This window comes from Cetorhinus maximus, unplaced genomic scaffold (assembly GCF_964194155.1).
Source record: "Cetorhinus maximus unplaced genomic scaffold, sCetMax3.hap1.1 HAP1_SCAFFOLD_510, whole genome shotgun sequence".
Taxonomy (NCBI): domain Eukaryota; kingdom Metazoa; phylum Chordata; class Chondrichthyes; order Lamniformes; family Cetorhinidae; genus Cetorhinus; species Cetorhinus maximus.
In genome coordinates, this window is record NW_027596452.1 from 244,595 (window position 1) to 259,250 (window position 14,656).

General features: G+C 54.4%; 2 pseudogenes; both read left to right on the forward strand.

Annotated features, from left to right (window-relative positions):
- The first annotated feature begins 5,342 nt into the window (after nt 1–5,342).
- LOC144673915 (U2 spliceosomal RNA) lies at nt 5,343–5,523 on the forward strand (annotated as a pseudogene).
- Nucleotides 5,524–10,866: 5,343 nt separating this feature from the next.
- LOC144673900 (U2 spliceosomal RNA) lies at nt 10,867–11,044 on the forward strand (annotated as a pseudogene).
- Nucleotides 11,045–14,656: the final 3,612 nt, after the last annotated feature.

Here is a 14,656-nt window from a genome sequence, read left to right on the forward strand (position 1 = left end):
CTTTCCAGGGGATTTTCAATGCTAAAAATAGTTTTCTTACAAACATCTGCTTTCTTTACTTTTCAACATGCACATCTTTCAAAACACAACTTTCTTTCTTTCTCATCGCTTCTCGGCCTTTTGGCTAACATCAAGTGTTGCAGGGGCGACACCATGGTCCTGCCAAGGCAAGGTCGGGATGGAAGGGCGATAACCAATCGCAATCCAAATCCATACCGTGGGTTACCTATCACCGTCCGAGTCACGGTGAACCACAGCGAAGGAGGATCACCTATGGATCGGGGCTTCTTCACCAGGAGGATCCTGTTGAAGGCGTGCGGCTTCCAAGCTACGGAGATCTTCACCCTGCACGACTCCCGCAAAGGCGGTTATTTTGACGTGACGTTCAAGCGGGTGGCAGACTGCGTCCGGCTCCTGAGGGTGTTCGAGGAGAAGAGAGACCTGCCGGAGATGAAGATCCTGACGGCGGAGCCGCACTTTTCTCTGCCGTTGCAACGGGAACGTGAGGTGATGGTGCATGTGTACAACCCCTTCGTCCCTGTCGCCGACGTGGTCACCTTCCTCACCAGGTACTTCGATAAGGTGGGGAGCGGCACCGAGATTCGAGACGAGTTGGGGATCTGGACAGGCAAACGCCTGTTTAAGGTCACGCTAAAGACCGACGGTAAGGGAGCCATTTTCCACCCTCCCTCCAGTTTCGCTATCGGGGGAAACCGGGGCTACCTGGTCTAAGCTGGGCAACCCAAGAATTGTCGCTCATGCGGCAAGGCTGGTCATGTGGCGGCCAACTGCAGCGCCTCCCTCTGCAAGATCTGCAAACAGGAAGGGCACCAGACAAAAGACTGCAAACAGGCCAAGTGCTGCAACCTGTGTGGCGAGGCAAGTCACCTCTACAGGACCTGCCCCAAACGCTGCCGTACTTACGCACAGGCAGCCAAAGCCGACCAGGGGGAAGCAGAAGAAATGTTTCGTGTCACTCCAACCACCAAGGCCCCCAGGGAGCTCAACGGGACAAAGGAGGACACAGAGAGAGACAAGGTGGAGAAAGAGATTGAGGCAACAGAGAGCCAATCAACAGCACTACCCCCTGAACCTCCCAGTCCTCAGGACAGCGAATCAATGGAGGAGGAGGCAGCAGTGGAAAAGCAGCAGGGGGAGTGGCGGACGGTGAAGAACAAGAAAAGTAAGAGGGAGCGAAGAAGAAGCAAAGGCGTTTCCCAGAGAAGCGGCAAGAGGCGTCTCCCATCCGACACGGATGACAAGGGCAGCAGCTCTTCGGATGATGACGTGCCAGAGCGGCACCGACAGAAGAGGCGGCAAAGCTCCAGGGCGTTGGAGGACGAGACACCCGAGCTCCAGAAAATTGGAGACAACAAGGAGACCAGCGCACCCCAACTTTGCCTGCAACCTGAGGAGGCCAGTGCACCACAGCCCCTGGAATCTGGGAGCAGTGAGGCAATCATCGCACCCCAGCTCCAGGAAGCCGGGAACAGCAACACCCCAGAGGGGGTGAGTTTTGGAGAAGCTTCTCCAGCAAAGGTCATCTCAAAACCCGCTCTCTACGTGAACCTCCAGATGCCACCGGAGCAGAACACGGCCAAGGAGATCTACCTCAGCCCATCCAAAGTGAAGGAATTTGAGCTCACTACGGGTATGAAGGAGCAGACTAAAGGTCTGGGACTCTCAGAGACAGTGGGTTTGGTAGGAGAATAAATGCTTTAAAATGGGTTTAAAGATTGTATCCATAAATGTGCGTAGCATTAAATCTACTACGCGATGTGTTGCGACCTTGGACTACCTAGCCAAGGTCAAAGCTGACCTGTTGTTTCTGCAGGAGTGTGCGATACCGCACCTCAGCTCCTACAGGCAATGGTCACGATGGTGGTCCCACGGGCCATCGATCTGGTCGGGCGGAAACGACTCTCGTTCCTCTGGCCTGGGTATTCTGCTGCGGGGAGGCAACTTCACCGTCTCCGAGGTCAAGGAGGTGGTGGGCGGGCGACTCCTGGTAGCAGACGTAATGTACAAGAACGCTCCACTCCGGTTAATTAACGTGTATGGCCCGGCACAAGGGGCTGAGCGGCTGGAGGTTTTTCAGCAGCTCCCACTGCTGCTGGCGACCTCCAGGCCGGTCATTCTGGGCGGGGACTTCAACTGCATCATCGATGCGGCTGGACGATCCGGCAGGGCCGGAAGCAGATTGGACGCTACGTCCAGATCCCTGATGGAAACAGTTAAGGATGCCAAGCTGCACGACGTCTTCAGCAACCCTGCAGACGGAGCGCAGCGTAGATACACCTGGTCGCGGCCAGACGGGTCCATTCGTTCCAGGATAGACTTCCTGTTTGTGTCCCGTGCATTCACAGTCAGATCCACCGAGGTCAAGCCGGTGTTCTTCTCTGACCACTGCCTCCTACTGGCGGACTGCCACTTGGAGAAGGACCTGAGGGTGGGCAGGGGGGCATGGAAGCTAAATGTGCAACTGCTGACCCCAGAGAACATTGAGGAGCTCAAGAGGGATTACAAAGGTTGGAGAACCGTGAAACCCCTCTTTGAGTCCCTGACACACTGGTGGGAAGTGATCAAGGGAAGCATCAAGAGGTTTTTCATCCTCAAAGGCACCCAGAAAGCTAGAAAGGAACAGAGGGAAATGTCCCGACTCCAGAAAAAGATGCAGAATCTGCTCCGGCTGCAGTCGATGGGGGTCGATGTCAAGGAGGAGCTCCAAGAGGTGAAGGGCCAGCAAGCCTCGCACTTTGCCTCGGAGGCCTCCAAGATCATCTTCCGTTCCAGGGTCCGCTCCGTGGAGCAGGATGAGACGTGCTCACGTTTCTTCTTCCAAAAGGTACACAGAGAGCACTCTGTGATCAGCAGCCTGAAGGAAGAAGACGGCTCAGTAAAGTCATCACGGTCCGACATTGTGAGGATCAGCAAATCCTTTTATGCCGGACTGTATGACGTGAAGCCCACGGACAGCACGGCCTCCCAGTCCTTCCTGTCCTCTATCACGGAGGTCTTAGACGACAGTACGCGGGAGAGCCTGGACAAACCGCTAACTCCTGATGAACTGAATAAGGCCCTCGAGTCCTTCGAGAAGAGTAAAACCCCCGGAAGCGACGGCTTGCCGGCGGAGTTGTATTCGGCTCTGTGGGCTTGATCGGCCCAGACCTGCTAGAAGTGTACGAGAGTATGCTCCTGGCCGGCAGCATGTCAGAATCCATGAGGAAAGGCATCATCACCCTCATCTACAAGCACAAGGGGGAAAGGGAGGAAATTAGAAATTGGCGACCCATTTCACTGTTGAATGTGGACTATAAGATTCTGTCCAAGGTCATCGCCAATCGGGTCAAATCCGCTCTGGAATTGGTGATTCACCCTGACCAGACCTGCTCTGTGCCAGGCAGGAAGATCTCTGACAGCCTGGCGCTGCTCAGGGATACGATTGCCTATGTACAGGACAGGGGTGTGGATACCTGCCTCATCAGCTTGGATCAGGAGAAGGCCTTTGACAGAATATCGCACACCTACATGGGGGATGTGCTCTCCAAAATGGGCTTTGGGGAGGGAATTCGAAATTGGATCCAACTGCTCTACACTAACATCAGTAGCGCAGTCTCAATCAATGGGTGGGAAACAGATAGCTTCCCGATCAAATCTGGAGTCAGGCAGGGCTGTCCTCTCTCGCCTGTCCTTTTCGTGTGTTGCATAGAACCCTTTGCCGAGTCCATCAGGAAGGATCCGGGCATAAGAGGAGTGACGATCCCAGGCAGTGGAGGCACTCAGGTAAAAGCCTCCCTGTACATGGACGACGTCGCCGTCTTCTGCTCGGATCCGCTGTCGGTGCGCAGACTGATGCACATCTGCGACCAGTTCGAACTGGCCTCGGGAGCCAAGGTAAATCGTGGGAAGAGCGTGGCCATGTTCTTTGGGAACTGGGCTGACCGATCCTTTGTCCCCTTCACTGTCAGGGCTGACGGCCTGAAGGTGCTGGGGATATGGTTCGGAGGGACCGGGGCATGCGTTAGAAACTGGAAGGAGCGAGTGGCTATGGTGAAGAGGAAACTGGGCATGTGGGAGCGACGCTCCCTCTCCATTGCGGGTAAGAACCTGGTCATCAGGTGTGAGGTACTCTCGCTGTTGCTGTACGTGGCGCAGGTCTGGCCCATTCCAGACTCCTGCGCGATGGCGATCACTCGAGCCATCTTCCGCTTTATCTGGAGGTCGAAAATGGATCGTGTCCGCAGGGACGCGATGTACAAGCCTCTAGATAAAGGGGGAAAAAACGTGCCCAACATCGCCCTCATACTGATGGCCACCTTTGTGTGCGGCTGCATCAAGCGGTGCGTAGACCCTCAGTACGCAAACACCAAGTGTCACTACGTGCTGAGGTTCTACCTGTCCCCGGTGTTGCGAAGGATGGGTCTGGCCACGCTGCCGCGGAACGCTCCAAGTAGTTGGACCGTGCCGTACCACCTGTCCCTGGTGGAAAAATTTATGCAGAAAAACACCTTTGACCACAAGTCCATCAGGCAGTGGTCAGCACGTAACGTCCTAGAGGCCCTGAGGGATAAGGAGAGGGTGGACCCTGTGGGATGGTTCCCCGAGCAGACTGTCAAAGTCATTTGGCAGAATGCCTCATCGCCAGAACTTTCCAACAAGCACCAAGACGTAGCTTGGCTGGTGGTGAGAAAGGCCCTCCCCGTCAGATCCTTCCTACACGCCAGAAAGCTAACCCCCTCTGCACGTTGCCCACGAGGTGGCTGTGGTGGGGAAGAGACCGTTGTTCACCTCCTTGTGGATTGTGCCTTTGGAAAGAAAGTCTGGAGAGAGATGCAGTGGTTGCTGTCGAGGTTCATCCCGAGCAGTTCTGTGACACAGGACTCTGTGCTCTACGGGCTGTTCCCAGGGACACACACCGAGACAAACATCGACTGCAGCTGGAGGATCATCAACTCGGTGAAAGAGGCGCTTTGGTCTGCCCGAAACTTGTTGGTCTTCCAGCACAAAGAGTTGTCCCCGACCGATTGTTGCGGACTGGCACAATCCAAAGTCCAGGACTACGTGCTGAGGGACGCACTAAAGCTTGGGGCAGCTGCCGCAAAGGCGCAATGGGGAAGGGTCGCTGTCTAAGACCTTTCTACCACAGCGCACCGAGAGACTGGGAACTGTTTAGAGCCCCTCGGGCTGTACAGATCAAAATGAAAGGCTGTAAATGATTGTAATATTGTTTGTACTGATGCACCTGGTGATACATTTTGTAAAAGTTTAACCTGGATTGTACCCTTGTAATGTTGTTTTTGAAATGGTTTTGAATGTGATTGAAGATATTTTATGAATAAAGTATATTTTTACAAAACAAAAAAAAAAAAATCTGTTCTTATCAGTTTAATATCTGATACGTCCCTTATCTGGGGACCATATATTAAATTGATTTTTGGAGCAGGGAGATGGAATAGGGGCTTGCTCCGTCCACTCCACGCATCGACCCGGTATTGCAGTATCTCTGGGAATGGTGCACCACCCCTTTCCAGGGGATTTTCAATGCTAAAAATAGTTTTCTTACAAACATCTGCTTTCTTTACTTTTCAACATGCACATCTTTCAAAACACAACTTTCTTTCTTTCTCATCGCTTCTCGGCCTTTTGGCTAACATCAAGTGTTGCAGGGGCGACACCATGGTCCTGCCAAGGCAAGGTCGGGATGGAAGGGCGATAACCAATCGCAATCCAAATCCATACCGTGGGTTACCTATCACCGTCCGAGTCACGGTGAACCACAGCGAAGGAGGATCACCTATGGATCGGGGCTTCTTCACCAGGAGGATCCTGTTGAAGGCGTGCGGCTTCCAAGCTACGGAGATCTTCACCCTGCACGACTCCCGCAAAGGCGGTTATTTTGACGTGACGTTCAAGCGGGTGGCAGACTGCGTCCGGCTCCTGAGGGTGTTCGAGGAGAAGAGAGACCTGCCGGAGATGAAGATCCTGACGGCGGAGCCGCACTTTTCTCTGCCGTTGCAACGGGAACGTGAGGTGATGGTGCATGTGTACAACCCCTTCGTCCCTGTCGCCGACGTGGTCACCTTCCTCACCAGGTACTTCGATAAGGTGGGGAGCGGCACCGAGATTCGAGACGACTTGGGGATCTGGACAGGCAAACGCCTGTTTAAGGTCACGCTAAAGACCGATGGTAAGGGAGCCATTTTCCACCCTCCTTCCAGTTTCGCTATCGGGGGAAACCGTGGCTACCTGGTCTACGCTGGGCAACCCAAGCATTGTCGCTCATGCGGCAAGGCTGGTCATGTGGCGGCCAACTGCAGCGCCTCCCTCTGCAAGATCTGCAAACAGGAAGGGCACCAGACAAAAGACTGCAAACAGGCCAAGTGCTGCAACCTGTGTGGAGAGGCAAGTCACCTCTACAGGACCTGCCCCAAACGCTGCCGTACTTACGCACAGGCAGCCAAAGCCGACCAGGGGGAAGCAGAAGAAATGTTCCGTGTCACTCCAACCACCAAGGCCCCCAGGGAGCTCAACGGGACAAAGGAGGACACTGAGAGAGACAAGGTGGAGAAAGAGATTGAGGCAACAGAGAGCCAATCAACAGCACTACCCCCTGAACCTCCCAGTCCTCAGGACAGCGAATCAATGGAGGTGGAGGCAGCAGTGGGAAAGCAGCAGGGGGAGTGGCGGACGGTGAAGAAGAAGAAAAGTAAGAGGGAGCGAAGAAGAAGCAAAGGCGTTTCCCAGAGAAGCGGCAAGAGGCATCTCCCATCCGACACGGACGACAAGGGCAGCAGCTCTTCGGATGATGAAGTGCCAGGGCGGCACCGACAGAAGAGGCGGCAAAGCTCCAGGGCGTTGGAGGACGAGACACCCGAGCTCCAGAAAATTGGAGACAACAAGGAGATCAGCGCACCCCAACTTTGCCTGCAACCTGAGGAGGCCAGTGCACCACAGCCCCTGGAATCTGGGAGCAGTGAGGCAATCATCGCACCCCAGCTCCAGGAAGCCGGGAACAGCAACACCCCAGAGGGGGTGAGTTTTGGAGAAGCTTCTCCAGCAAAGGTCATCTCAAAACCCGCTCTCTACGTGAACCTCCAGATGCCACCGGAGCAGAACACGGCCAAGGAGATCTACCTCAGCCCATCCAAAGTGAAGGAATTTGAGCTCACTACGGGTATGAAGGAGCAGACTAAAGGTCTGGGACTCTCAGAGACAGTGGGTTTGGTAGGAGAATAAATGCTTTAAAATGGGTTTAAAGATTGTATCCATAAATGTGCGTAGCATTAAATCTACTACGCGATGTGTTGCGACCTTGGACTACCTAGCCAAGGTCAAAGCTGACCTGTTGTTTCTGCAGGAGTGTGCGATACCGCACCTCAGCTCCTACAGGCAATGGTCACGATGGTGGTCCCACGGGCCATCGATCTGGTCGGGCGGAAAGGACTCTCGTTCCTCCGGCCTGGGTATTCTGCTGCGGGGAGGCAACTTCACCGTCTCCGAGGTCAAGGAGGCGGTGGGCGGGCGACTCCTGGTAGCAGACGTAATGTACAAGAACGCTCCACTCCGGTTAATTAACGTGTATGGCCCGGCACAAGGGGCTGAGCGGCTGGAGGTTTTTCAGCAGCTCCCACTGCTGCTGGCGACCTCCAGGCCGGTCATACTGGGCGGGGAGTTCAACTGCATCATCGATGCGGCTGGACGATCCGGCAGGGCCGGCAGCAGATTGGACGCTACGTCCAGATCCCTGATGGAAACAGTTAAGGATGCCAAGCTGCACGACGTCTTCAGCAACCCTGCAGACGGAGCGCAGCGTAGATACACCTGGTCGCGGCCAGACGGGTCCATTCGTTCCAGGATAGACTTCCTCTTTGTGTCCCGTGCATTCACAGTCAGATCCACCGAGGTCAAGCCGGTGTTCTTCTCTGACCACTGCCTCCTACTGGCGGACTGCCACTTGGAGACGGACCTGAGGGTGGGCAGGGGGGCATGGAAGCTAAATGTGCAACTGCTGACCCCAGAGAACATTGAGGAGCTCAAGAGGGATTACAAAGGTTGGAGAACCGTGAAACCCCTCTTTGAGTCCCTGACACACTGGTGGGAAGTGATCAAGGGAAGCATCAAGAGGTTTTTCATCCTCAAAGGCACCCAGAAAGCTAGAAAGGAACAGAGGGAAATGTCCCGACTCCAGAAAAAGATGCAGAATCTGCTCCGGCTGCAGTCGATGGGGGTCGATGTCAAGGAGGAGCTCCAAGAGGTGAAGGGCCAGCAAGCCTCGCACTTTGCCTCGGAGGCCTCCAAGATCATCTTCCGTTCCAGGGTCCGCTCCGTGGAGCAGGATGAGACGTGCTCACGTTTCTTCTTCCAAAAGGTACACAGAGAGCGCTCTGTGATCAGCAGCCTGAAGGAAGAAGACGGCTCAGTAAAGTCATCACGGTCCGACATTCTGAGGATCAGCAAATCCTTTTATGCCGGACTGTATGACGTGAAGCCCACGGACAGCACGGCCTCCCAGTCCTTCCTGTCCTCTATCACGGAGGTCTTAGACCACAGTACGCGGGAGAGCCTGGACAAACCGCTAACTCCTGACGAACTGACTAAGGCCCTCGAGTCCTTCGAGAAGAGTAAAACCCCCGGAAGCGACGGCTTGCCGGCGGAGTTGTATTCGGCTCTGTGGGACTTGATCGGCCCAGACCTGCTAGAAGTGTACGAGAGTATGCTCCTGGCCGGTAGTATGTCAGAATCCATGAGGAAAGGCATCATCACCCTCATCTACAAGCACAAGGGGGAAAGGGAGGAAATTAGAAATTGGCGACCCATTTCACTGTTGAATATGGACTATAAGATTCTGTCCAAGGTCATCGCCAATCGGGTCAAATCCGCTCTGGAATTGGTGATTCACCCTGACCAGACCTGCTCTGTGCCAGGCAGGAAGATCTCTGACAGCCTGGCGCTGCTCAGGGATACGATTGCCTATGTACAGGACAGGTGTGTGGATACCTGCCTCATCAGCTTGGATCAGGAGAAGGCCTTTGACAGAATATCGCACACCTACATGGGGGATGTGCTCTCCAAAATGGGCTTTGGGGAGGGAATTCGAAATTGGATCCAACTGCTCTACACTAACATCAGTAGCGCAGTCTCAATCAATGGGTGGGAAACAGATAGCTTTCCGATTAAATCTGGAGTCAGGCAGGGCTGTCCTCTCTCGCCTGTCCTTTTCGTGTGTTGCATAGAACCCTTTGCCGAGTCCATCAGGAAGGATCCGGGCATAAGAGGAGTGACGATCCCAGGCAGTGGAGGCACTCAGGTAAAAGCCTCCCTGTACATGGACGACGTCGCCGTCTTCTGCTCGGATCCGCTGTCGGTGCGCAGACTGATGCACATCTGCGACCAGTTCGAACTGGCCTCGGGAGCCAAGGTAAATCGTGGGAAGAGCGAGGCCATGTTCTTTGGGAACTGGGCTGACCGATCCTTTGTCCCCTTCACTGTCAGGGCTGACGGCCTGAAGGTGCTGGGGATATGGTTCGGAGGGACCGGGGCATGCGTTAGAAACTGGAAGGAGCGAGTGGCTATGGTGAAGAGGAAACTGGGCATGTGGGAGCGACGCTCCCTCTCCATTGCGGGTAAGAACCTGGTCATCAGGTGTGAGGTACTCTCGCTGTTGCTGTACGTGGCGCAGGTCTGGCCCATTCCAGACTCCTGCGCGATGGCGATCACTCGAGCCATCTTCCGCTTTATCTGGAGGTCGAAAATGGATCGTGTCCGCAGGGACGCGATGTACAAGCCTCTAGATAAAGGGGGAAAAAACGTGCCCAACATCGCCCTCATACTGATGGCCACCTTTGTGTGCGGCTGCATCAAGCGGTGCGTAGACCCTCAGTACGCAAACACCAAGTGTCACTACGTGCTGAGGTTCTACCTGTCCCCGGTGTTGCGAAGGATGGGTCTGGCCACGCTGCCGCGGAACGCTCCAAGTGGTTGGACCGTGCCGTACCACCTGTCCCTGGTGGAAAAATTTATGCAGAAAAACACCTTTGACCACAAGTCCATCAGGCAGTGGTCAGCACGTAACGTCCTAGAGGCCCTGAGGGATAAGGAGAGGGTGGACCCTGTGGGATGGTTCCCCGAGCAGACTGTCAAAGTCATTTGGCAGAATGCCTCATCGCCAGAACTTTCCAACAAGCACCAAGACGTAGCTTGGCTGGTGGTGAGAAAGGCCCTCCCCGTCAGATCCTTCCTACACGCCAGGAAGCTCACCCCCTCTGCACGTTGCCCTCGAGGTGGCTGTGGTGGGGAAGAGACCGTTGTCCACCTCCTTGTGGATTGTGCCTTTGCAAAGAAAGTCTGGAGAGAGATGCAGTGGTTGCTGTCGAGGTTCATCCCGAGCAGTTCTGTGACACAGGACTCTGTGCTCTACGGGCTGTTCCCAGGGACACACACCGAGACAAACATCGACTGCAGCTGGAGGATCATCAACTCGGTGAAAGAGGCGCTTTGGTCTGCCCGAAACTTGTTGGTCTTCCAGCACAAAGAGTTGTCCCCGACCGATTGTTGCGGACTGGCACAATCCAAAGTCCAGGACTACGTGCTGAGGGACGCACTAAAGCTTGGGGCAGCTGCCGCAAAGGCGCAATGGGGAAGGGTCGCTGTCTAAGACCTTTCTACCACAGCGCACTGAGAGACTGGGAACTGTTTAGAGCCCCTCGGGCTGTACAGATCAAAATGAAAGGCTGTAAATGACTGTAATATTGTTTGTACTGATGCACCTGGTGATACATTTTGTAAAAGTTTAACCTGGATTGTACCCTTGTAATGTTGGTTTTGAAATGGTTTTGAATGTGATTGAAGATATTTTATGAATAAAGTATATTTTTACAAATAAAAAAAAAAATCTGTTCTTATCAGTTTAATATCTGATACGTCCCTTATCTGGGGACCATATATTAAATTGATTTTTGGAGCAGGGAGATGGAATAGGGGCTTGCTCCGTCCACTCCACGCATCGACCCGGTATTGCAGTATCTCTGGGAATGGTGCACCACCCCTTTCCAGGGGATTTTCAATGCTAAAAATAGTTTTCTTACAAACATCTGCTTTCTTTACTTTTCAACATGCACATCTTTCAAAACACAACTTTCTTTCTTTCTCATCGCTTCTCGGCCTTTTGGCTAACATCAAGTGTTGCAGGGGCGACACCATGGTCCTGCCAAGGCAAGGTCGGGATGGAAGGGCGATAACCAATCGCAATCCAAATCCATACCGTGGGCTACCTATCACCGTCCGAGTCACGGTGAACCACAGCGAAGGAGGATCACCTATGGATCGAGGCTTGTTCACCAGGAGGATCCTGTTGAAGGCGTGCGGCTTCCAAGCTACGGAGATCTTCACCCTGCACGACTCCCGCAAAGGCGGTTATTTTGACGTGACGTTCAAGCGGGTGGCAGACTGCGTCCGGCTCCTGAGGGTGTTCGAGGAGAAGAGAGACCTGCCGGAGATGAAGATCCTGACGGCGGAGCCGCACTTTTCTCTGCCGTTGCAACGGGAACGTGAGGTGATGGTGCATGTGTACAACCCCTTCGTCCCTGTCGCCGACGTGGTCACCTTCCTCACCAGGTACTTCGATAAGGTGGGGAGCGGCACCGAGATTCGAGACGACTTGGGGATCTGGACAGGCAAACGCCTGTTTAAGGTCACGCTAAAGACCGATGGTAAGGGAGCCATTTTCCACCCTCCCTCCAGTTTCGCTATCGGGGGAAACCGGGGCTACCTGGTCTACGCTGGGCAACCCAAGCACTGTCGCTCATGCGGCAAGGCTGGTCATGTGGCGGCCAACTGCAGCGCCTCCCTCTGCAAGATCTGCAAACAGGAAGGGCACCAGACAAAAGACTGCAAACAGGCCAAGTGCTGCAACCTGTGTGGCGAGGCAAGTCACCTCTACAGGACCTGCCCCAAACGCTGCCGTACTTACGCACAGGCAGCCAAAGCCGACCAGGGGGAAGCAGAAGAAATGTTCCGTGTCACTCCAACCACCAAGGCCCCCAGGGAGCTCAACGGGACAAAGGAGGACACAGAGAGAGACAAGGTGGAGAAAGAGATGGAGGCAACAGAGAGCCAATCAACAGCACTACCCCCTGAACCTCCCAGTCCTCAGGACAGCGAATCAATGGAGGAGGAGGCAGCAGTGGAAAAGCAGCAGGGGGAGTGGCGGACGGTGAAGAACAAGAAAAGTAAGAGGGAGCGAAGAAGAAGCAAGGGCGTTTCCCAGAGAAGCGGCAAGAGGCGTCTCCCATCCGACACGGATGACAAGGGCAGCAGCTCTTCGGATGATGAAGTGCCAGAGCGGCACCGACAGAAGAGGCGGCAAAGCTCCAGGGCGTTGGAGGACGAGACACCCGAGCTCCAGAAAATTGGAGACAACAAGGAGACCAGCGCACCCCAACTTTGCCTGCAACCTGAGGAGGCCAGTGCACCACAGCCCCTGGAATCTGGGAGCAGTGAGGCAATCATCGCACCCCAGCTCCAGGAAGCCGGGAACAGCAACACCCCAGAGGGGGTGAGTTTTGGAGAAGCTTCTCCAGCAAAGGTCATCTCAAAACCCGCTCTCTACGTGAACCTCCAGATGCCACCGGAGCAGAACACGGCCAAGGAGATCTACCTCAGCCCATCCAAAGTGAAGGAATTTGAGCTCACTACGGGTATGAAGGAGCAGACTAAAGGTCTGGGACTCTCAGAGACAGTGGGTTTGGTAGGAGAATAAATGCTTTAAAATGGGTTTAAAGATTGTATCCATAAATGTGCGTAGCATTAAATCTACTACGCGATGTGTTGCGACCTTGGACTACCTAGCCAAGGTCAAAGCTGACCTGTTGTTTCTGCAGGAGTGTGCGATACCGCACCTCAGCTCCTACAGGCAATGGTCACGATGGTGGTCCCACGGGCCATCGATCTGGTCGGGCGGAAACGACTCTCGTTCCTCCGGCCTGGGTATTCTGCTGCGGGGAGGCAACTTCACCGTCTCCGAGGTCAAGGAGGTGGTGGGCGGGCGACTCCTGGTAGCAGACGTAATGTACAAGAACGCTCCACTCCGGTTAATTAACGTGTATGGCCCGGCACAAGGGGCTGAGCGGCTGGAGGTTTTTCAGCAGCTCCCACTGCTGCTGGCGACCTCCAGGCCGGTCATTCTGGGCGGGGACTTCAACTGCATCATCGATGCGGCTGGACGATCCGGCAGGGCCGGAAGCAGATTGGACGCTACGTCCAGATCCCTGATGGAAACAGTTAAGGATGCCAAGCTGCACGACGTCTTCAGCAACCCTGCAGACGGAGCGCAGCGTAGATACACCTGGTCGCGGCCAGACGGGTCCATTCGTTCCAGGATAGACTTCCTGTTTGTGTCCCGTGCATTCACAGTCAGATCCACCGAGGTCAAGCCGGTGTTCTTCTCTGACCACTGCCTCCTACTGGCGGACTGCCACTTGGAGAAGGACCTGAGTGTGGGCAGGGGGGCATGGAAGCTAAATGTGCAACTGCTGACCCCAGAGAACATTGAGGAGCTCAAGAGGGATTACAAAGGTTGGAGAACCGTGAAACCCCTCTTTGAGTCCCTGACAGACTGGTGGGAAGTGATCAAGGGAAGCATCAAGAGGTTTTTCATCCGCAAAGGCACCCAGAAAGCTAGAAAGGAACAGAGGGAAATGTCCCGACTCCAGAAAAAGATGCAGAATCTGCTCCGGCTGCAGTCGATGGGGGTCGATGTCAAGGAGGAGCTCCAAGAGGTGAAGGGCCAGCAAGCCTCGCACTTTGCCTCGGAGGCCTCCAAGATCATCTTCCGTTCCCGGGTCCGCTCCGTGGAGCAGGATGAGACGTGCTCACGTTTCTTCTTCCAAAAGGTACACAGAGAGCGCTCTGTGATCAGCAGCCTGAAGGAAGAAGACGGCTCAGTAAAGTCATCACGGTCCGACATTCTGAGGATCAGCAAATCCTTTTATGCCGGATTGTATGACGTGAAGCCCACGGACAGCACGGCCTCCCAGTCCTTCCTGTCCTCTATCACGGAGGTCTTAGACCACAGTACGCGGGATAGCCTGGACAAACCGCTAACTCCTGACGAACTGACTAAGGCCCTCGAGTCCTTCGAGAAGAATAAAACCCCCGGAAGCGACGGCTTGCCGGCGGAGTTGTATTCGGCTCTGTGGGACTTGATCGGCCCAGACCTGCTAGGAGTGTACGAGAGTATGCTCCTGGCCGGTAGTATGTCAGAATCCATGAGGAAAGGCATCATCACCCTCATCTACAAGCACAAGGGGGAAAGGGAGGAAATTAGAAATTGGCGACCCATTTCACTGTTGAATATGGACTATAAGATTCTGTCCAAGGTCATCGCCAATCGGGTCAAATCCGCTCTGGAATTGGTGATTCACCCTGACCAGACCTGCTCTGTGCCAGGCAGGAAGATCTCTGACAGCCTGGCGCTGCTCAGGGATACGATTGCCTATGTACAGGACAGGGGTGTGGATACCTGCCTCATCAGCTTGGATCAGGAGAAGGCCTTTGACAGAATATCGCACACCTACATGGGGGATGTGCTCTCCAAAATGGGCTTTGGGGAGGGAATTCGAAATTGGGTCCAACTGCTCTACACTAACATCAGTAGCGC